General features: G+C 44.5%; 5 non-coding genes across 5 annotated transcripts; all 5 read left to right on the top strand.

Moving 5' to 3' along the window:
- Window positions 1–3,296: 3,296 nt before the first annotated feature.
- Window positions 3,297–3,383, top strand: trnay-gua (transfer RNA tyrosine (anticodon GUA)). The gene is given in 2 exon segments: window positions 3,297–3,333; window positions 3,348–3,383. It is a non-coding gene; the product is annotated as a tRNA-Tyr (tRNA).
- A 590-nt stretch (window positions 3,384–3,973) lies between these two features.
- trnay-gua (transfer RNA tyrosine (anticodon GUA)) lies at window positions 3,974–4,060 on the top strand. The gene is given in 2 exon segments: window positions 3,974–4,010; window positions 4,025–4,060. It is a non-coding gene; the product is annotated as a tRNA-Tyr (tRNA).
- Window positions 4,061–4,650: 590 nt separating this feature from the next.
- trnay-gua (transfer RNA tyrosine (anticodon GUA)) lies at window positions 4,651–4,737 on the top strand. Its single transcript is given in 2 exon segments — window positions 4,651–4,687; window positions 4,702–4,737. It is a non-coding gene; the product is annotated as a tRNA-Tyr (tRNA).
- A 590-nt stretch (window positions 4,738–5,327) lies between these two features.
- trnay-gua (transfer RNA tyrosine (anticodon GUA)) lies at window positions 5,328–5,414 on the top strand. Its single transcript is given in 2 exon segments — window positions 5,328–5,364; window positions 5,379–5,414. It is a non-coding gene; the product is annotated as a tRNA-Tyr (tRNA).
- A 586-nt stretch (window positions 5,415–6,000) lies between these two features.
- Window positions 6,001–6,087, top strand: trnay-gua (transfer RNA tyrosine (anticodon GUA)). The gene is given in 2 exon segments: window positions 6,001–6,037; window positions 6,052–6,087. It is a non-coding gene; the product is annotated as a tRNA-Tyr (tRNA).
- The last annotated feature ends 1,321 nt before the right edge of the window (window positions 6,088–7,408 follow it).

Consider the following 7,408-nt stretch of genomic DNA (forward strand, 5'->3'; position numbering starts at 1 on the left):
GTTGGTAGAGCGGAGGACTGTAGGTGAAACTGCTGTAATCCTTAGGTCGCTGGTTCAAATCCGACTCAAAGATACTACTTTTTCTTGTGGCTTACGCCAACTTTTTGACAGCAGTGCACCTTGACATGTGCTTGACAAACACATATCTTTCCCTGAGAGAAGACATCTTCACTTGTTGACCTTTGAAAGGAATGTTGGTAGAGCAGCAGAGAGTTCTCGAGATTGCAACAGTCCTTAGGTCGCTGACTCAGAAGAGTATAACTTTTTCTGCAGTTGTACCAAGTTTTTGACTTATGCCTAGTGTTTCCCCAAAAGCAAGTCATTCCCTGAGCGGGAATCAAACCCAGGCCACGGTGGTAAAAGAACAGAATCCTAACCACTGGACCAAAAGGGAGAGAGAAAAAGACATTTCGCAGTGAGGGGGCTAAACAGCGAATTTATTCCTCGGCTCACTTTTTGTCTATTCCCAAATGCAACTACTTGCAATCTAAGGGGATGTAGCTCAGAGCAATAGAGCATTTGTTGAACATACGAAGACCTGGGGGCAATCCTCAGCAGCTCCAAGAAACCACCAAACTCAGCAGATTAATTTCTTAAAGGGAACATATGCTTCTGCCAAACCTCTGACCATCTAGGGGATGGCGTTTGACTGTATTTGTCACCCTTTGATAGCTCAGTTGGTAGAGCGGAGGACTGTAGGTGAAACTGCTGTAATCCTTAGGTCGCTGGTTCAAATCCGGCTCAAAGTATTGTACTTTTTCTTGTGGCATACGCCAACTTTTTGACAGCAGTGCACATTGACATGTGCTTGACAAACACATATCTTTCCCTTAGAGAAGAAATCTTCACTTGTTGACCTTTGAAAGGAATGTTGGTAGAGCAGCAGAGATTTCTCGAGATTGCAACAGTCCTTAGGTCGCTGACTCAGAAGAGTATAACTTTTTCAGCAGTTGTACCAAGTTTTTTGACTTATGCCTAGTGTTTCCCCAAAAGCAAGTCATTCCCTGAGCGGGAATCAAACCCAGGCCGCGGTGGTAAAAGAACCGAATCCTAACCACTGGACCAAAAGGCAGAGAGAAAAAGTCATTTCGCAGTGAGGGGGCTAAACAGCGATTTTATTCCTCGGCTCACTTTTTGTCTATTCCCAAATGCAACTACTTGCAATCTAAGGGGATGTAGCTCAGAGGAATAGAGCATTAGTTGAACGTACGAAGACCTGGGGGCAATCCTCAGCAGCTCCAAGAAACCACCAAACTCAGCAGATTAATGTCTTAAAGGGAACATATGCTTCTGCCGAACCTATGACTATCTAGGGGATGGTGTTTGACTGTATTTGTCACCCTTTGATAGCTCAGTTGGTAGAGCGGAGGACTGTAGTTGAAATTGCTGTAATCCTTAGGTCGCTGGTTCAAATCTGGCTCGAAGTATTGTACTTTTTCTTGTGGCTTACGCCAACTTTTTGACAGCAGTGCACATTGACATGTGCTTGACAAACACATATCTTTCCCTTAGAGAAGAAATCTTCACTTGTTGACCTTTGAAAGGAATGTTGGTAGAGCAGCAGAGATTTCTCGAGATTGCAACAGTCCTTAGGTCGCTGACTAGGAAGAGTATAACTTTTTCAGCAGTTGTACCAAGTTTTTTGACTTATGCCTAGTGTTTCCCCAAAAGCAAGTCATTCCCTGAGCGGGAATCAAACCCAGGCCGCGGTGGTAAAAGAACCGAATCCTAACCACTGGACCAAAAGGCAGAGAGAAAAAGACATTTCGCAGTGAGGGGGCTAAACAGCGATTTTATTCCTCGGCTCACTTTTTGTCTATTCCCAAATGCAACTACTTGCAATCTAAGGGGATGTAGCTCAGAGGAATAGAGCATTAGTTGAACGTACGAAGACCTGGGGGCAATCCTCAGCAGCTCCAAGAAACCACCAAACTCAGCAGATTAATTTCTTAAAGGGAACATATGCTTCTGCCGAACCTCTGACCATCTAGGGAATGGCGTTTTACTGTATTTGTCACTCTTTGATAGCTCAGTTGGTAGAGCGGAGGACTGTATGTGAAATTGCTGTAATCCTTAGGTCGCTTGTTCAAATCCGGCTCAAAGGATTGTACTTTTTCTTGTGGCTTACGCCAACTTTTTGACAACAGTGGACCTTGACATGTGCTTGACAAACACATATCTTTCCCTGAGAGAAGAAATCTTCACTTGTTGACCTTTGAAAGGAATGTTGGTAGAGCAGCAGAGAGTTCTCGAGATTGCAACAGTCCTTAGGTCGCTGACTCAGAAGAGTATAACTTTTTCTGCAGTTGTACCAAGTTTTTGACTTATGCCTAGTGTTTCCCCAAAAGCAAGTCATTCCCTGAGCAGGAATCAAACCCAGGCCGCGGTGGTAAAAGAACCAAATCCTAACCACTGGACCAAAAGGAAGAGAGAAAAAGACATTTCGCAGTGAGGGGGCTAAACAGCGATTTTATTCCTCGGCTCACTTTTTGTCTATTCCCAAATGCAACTACTTGCAATCTAAGGGGATGTAGCTCAGAGGAATAGAGCATTAGTTGAACGTACGAAGACCTGGGGGCAATCCTCAGCAGCTCCAAGAAACCACCAAACTCAGCAGATTCATTTCTTAAAGGGAACATATGCTTCTGCCGAACCTCTGACCATCTAGGGGATGGCGTTTGACTGTATTTGTCACCCTTTGATAGCTCAGTTGGTAGAGTGGAGGACTGTAGGTGAAATTGCTGTAATCCTTAGATCGCTGGTTCAAATCCGGCTCAAAGGATTGTACTTTTTCTTGTGGCTTACGCCAACTTTTTGACAGCAGTGCACCTTGACATGTGCTTGACAAACACATATCTTTCCCTGAGAGAAGAAATCTTCACTTGTTGACCTTTGAAAGGAATGTTGGTAGAGCAGCAGAGAGTTCTCGAGATTGCAACAGACCTTAGGTCGCTGAGTCAGAAGAGTATAACTTTTTCTGCAGTTGTACCAAGTTTTTGACTTATGCCTACTGTTTCCCCAAAAGCAAGTCATTAAAAGACATTTCGCAGTGAGGGGGCTAAACAGCGATTTTATTCCTCGGCTCACTTTTTGTCTATTCCCAAATGCAACTACTTGCAATCTAAGGGGATGTAGCTCAGAGGAATAGAGCATTAGTTGAACGTACGAAGACCTGGGGGCAATCCTCAGCAGCTCCAAGAAACCACCAAACTCAGCAGATTAATTTCTTAAAGGGAACATATGCTTCTGCCGAACCTCTGACCATCTAGGGGATGGCGTTTGACTGTATTTGTCACCCTTTGATAGCTCAGTTGGTAGAGCGGAGGACTGTAGGTGAAATTGCTGTAATCCTTAGGTCGCTGGTTCAAATCCGGCTCAAAGGATTGTACTTTTTCTTGTGGCTTACGCCAACTTTTTGACAGCAGTGCACCTTGACATGTGCTTGACAAACACATATCTTTCCCTGAGAGAAGAAATCTTCACTTGTTGACCTTTGAAAGGAATGTTGGTAGAGCAGCAGAGAGTTCTCGAGATTGCAACAGTCCTTAGGTCGCTGACTCAGAAGAGTATAACTTTTTCAGCAGTTGTACCAAGTTTTTGACTTATGCCTAGTGTTTCCCCAAAAGCAAGTCATTCCCTGAGCGGGAATCAAACCCAGGCCGCGGTGGTAAAAGAACCGAATCCTAACCACTGGACCAAAAGGGAGAGAGAAAAAGACATTTCGCAGTGAGGGGGCTAAACAGCGATTTTATTCCTCGGCTCACTTTTTGTCTATTCCCAAATGCAACTACTTGCAATCTAAGGGGATGTAGCTCAGAGGAATAGAGCATTAGTTGAACGTACGAAGACCTGGGGGCAATCCTCAGCAGCTCCAAGAAACCACCAAACTCAGCAGATTAATTTCTTAAAGGGAACATATGCTTCTGCCGAACCTCTGACCATCTAGGGGATGGCGTTTGACTGTATTTGTCACCCTTTGATAGCTCAGTTGGTAGAGCGGAGGACTGTAGGTGAAATTGCTGTAATCCTTAGGTCGCTGGTTCAAATCCGGCTCAAAGGATTGTACTTTTTCTTGTGGCTTACGCCAACTTTTTGACAGCAGTGCACCTTGACATGTGCTTGACAAACACATATCTTTCCCTGAGAGAAGAAATCTTCACTTGTTGACCTTTGAAAGGAATGTTGGTAGAGCAGCAGAGAGTTCTCGAGATTGCAACAGTCCTTAGGTCGCTGACTCAGAAGAGTATAACTTTTTCAGCAGTTGTACCAAGTTTTTGACTTATGCCTAGTGTTTCCCCAAAAGCAAGTCATTCCCTGAGCGGGAATCAAACCCAGGCCGCGGTGGTAAAAGAACCAAATCCTAACCACTGGACCAAAAGGAAGAGAGAAAAAGACATTTCGCAGTGAGGGGGCTAAACAGCGATTTTATTCCTCGGCTCACTTTTTGTCTATTCCCAAATGCAACTACTTGCAATCTAAGGGGATGTAGCTCAGAGGAATAGAGCATTAGTTGAACGTACGAAGACCTGGGGGCAATCCTCAGCAGCTCCAAGAAACCACCAAACTCAGCAGATTAATTTCTTAAAGGGAACATATGCTTCTGCCGAACCTCTGACCATCTAGGGGATGGCGTTTGACTGTATTTGTCACCCTTTGATAGCTCAGTTGGTAGAGTGGAGGACTGTAGGTGAAATTGCTGTAATCCTTAGGTCGCTGGTTCAAATCCGGCTCAAAGGATTGTACTTTTTCTTGTGGCTTACGCCAACTTTTTGACAGCAGTGCACCTTGACATGTGCTTGACAAACACATATCTTTCCCTGAGAGAAGAAATCTTCACTTGTTGACCTTTGAAAGGAATGTTGGTAGAGCAGCAGAGAGTTCTCGAGATTGCAACAGTCCTTAGGTCGCTGACTCAGAAGAGTATAACTTTTTCAGCAGTTGTACCAAGTTTTTGACTTATGCCTAGTGTTTCCCCAAAAGCAAGTCATTCCCTGAGCGGGAATCAAACCCAGGCCGCGGTGGTAAAAGAACCAAATCCTAACCACTGGACCAAAAGGGAGAGAGAAAAAGACATTTCGCAGTGAGGGGGCTAAACAGCGATTTTATTCCTCGGCTCACTTTTTGTCTATTCCCAAATGCAACTACTTGCAATCTAAGGGGATGTAGCTCAGAGGAATAGAGCATTAGTTGAACGTACGAAGACCTGGGGGCAATCCTCAGCAGCTCCAAGAAACCACCAAACTCAGCAGATTAATTTCTTAAAGGGAACATATGCTTCTGCCGAACCTCTGACCATCTAGGGGATGGCGTTTGACTATATTTGTCACCCTTTGATAGCTCAGTTGGTAGAGCGGAGGACTGTAGGTGAAATTGCTGTAATCCTTAGGTCGCTGGTTCAAATCCGGCTCAAAGGATTGTACTTTTTCTTGTGGCTTACGCCAACTTTTTGACAGCAGTGCACCTTGACATGTGCTTGACAAACACATATCTTTCCCTGAGAGAAGAAATCTTCACTTGTTGACCTTTGAAAGGAATGTTGGTAGAGCAGCAGAGAGTTCTCGAGATTGCAACAGTCCTTAGGTCGCTGACTCAGAAGAGTATAACTTTTTCAGCAGTTGTACCAAGTTTTTGACTTATGCCTAGTGTTTCCCCAAAAGCAAGTCATTCCCTGAGCGGGAATCAAACCCAGGCCGCGGTGGTAAAAGAACCAAATCCTAACCACTGGACCAAAAGGGAGAGAAAAAGACATTTCGCAGTGAGGGGCTAAACAGCGATTTTATTCCTCGGCTCACTTTTGTCTATTCCCAAATGCAACTACTTGCAATCTAAGGGGATGTAGCTCAGAGGAATAGAGCATTAGTTGAACGTACGAAGACCTGGGGGCAATCCTCAGCAGCTCCAAGAAACCACCAAACTCAGCAGATTAATTTCTTAAAGGGAACATATGCTTCTGCCGAACCTCTGACCATCTAGGGGATGGCGTTTGACTATATTTGTCACCCTTTGATAGCTCAGTTGGTAGAGCGGAGGACTGTAGGTGAAATTGCTGTAATCCTTAGGTCGCTGGTTCAAATCCGGCTCAAAGGATTGTACTTTTTCTTGTGGCTTACGCCAACTTTTTGACAGCAGTGCACCTTGACATGTGCTTGACAAACAAATATCTTTCCCTGAGAGAAGAAATCTTCACTTGTTGACCTTTGAAAGGAATGTTGGTAGAGCAGCAGAGAGTTCTCGAGATTGCAACAGTCCTTAGGTCGCTGACTCAGAAGAGTATAACTTTTTCTGCAGTTGTATCAAGTTTTTGACTTATGCCTAGTGTTTCCCCAAAAGCAAGTCATTCCCTGAGCGGGAATCAAACCCAGGCCGCGGTGGTAAAAGAACCGAATCCTAACCACTGGACCAAAAGGGAGAGAGAAAAAGACATTTCGCAGTGAGGGGGCTAAACAGCGAATTTATTCCTCGGCTCACTTTTTGTCTATTCCCAAATGCAACTACTTGCAATCTAAGGGGATGTAGCTCAGAGGAATAGAGCATTTGTTGAACATACGAAGACCTGGGGGCAATCCTCAGCAGCTCCAAGAAACCACCAAACTCAGCAGATTAATTTCTTAAAGGGAACATATGCTTCTGCCGAACCTATGACTATCTAGGGGATGGTGTTTGGCTGTATTTGTCACCCTTTGATAGCTCAGTTGGTAGAGCGGAGGACTGTAGGTGAAATTGCTGTAATCCTTAGGTCGCTGGTTCAAATCCCGCTCAAAGTATTGTACTTTTTCTTGTGGCTTACGCCAACTTTTTGACAGCAGTGCACATTGACATGTGCTTGACAAACACATATCTTTCCCTTAGAGAAGAAATCTTCACTTGTTGACCTTTGAAAGGAATGTTGGTAGAGCAGCAGAGATTTCTCGAGATTGCAACAGTCCTTAGGTCGCTGACTCAGAAGAGTATAACTTTTTCAGCAGTTGTACCAAGTTTTTTGACTTATGCCTAGTGTTTCCCCAAAAGCAAGTCATTCCCTGAGCGGGAATCAAACCCAGGCCGCGGTGGTAAAAGAACCGAATCCTAACCACTGGACCAAAAGGCAGAGAGAAAAAGACATTTCGCAGTGAGGGGGCTAAACAGCGATTTTATTCCTCGGCTCACTTTTTGTCTATTCCCAAATGCAACTACTTGCAATCTAAGGGGATGTAGCTCAGAGGAATAGAGCATTAGTTGAACGTACGAAGACCTGGGGGCAATCCTCAGCAGCTCCAAGAAACCACCAAACTCAGCAGATTCATTTCTTAAAGGGAACATATGCTTCTGCCGAACCTCCGACCATCTAGGGGATGGCGTTTGACTATATTTGTCACTCTTTGATAGCTCAGTTGGTAGAGCGGAGGACTCTAGGTGAAATTGCTGTAAT

The sequence above is a fragment of the Oncorhynchus nerka genome, unplaced genomic scaffold, assembly GCF_034236695.1.
Source record: "Oncorhynchus nerka isolate Pitt River unplaced genomic scaffold, Oner_Uvic_2.0 unplaced_scaffold_419___fragment_2___debris, whole genome shotgun sequence".
Classification (NCBI taxonomy): domain Eukaryota; kingdom Metazoa; phylum Chordata; class Actinopteri; order Salmoniformes; family Salmonidae; genus Oncorhynchus; species Oncorhynchus nerka.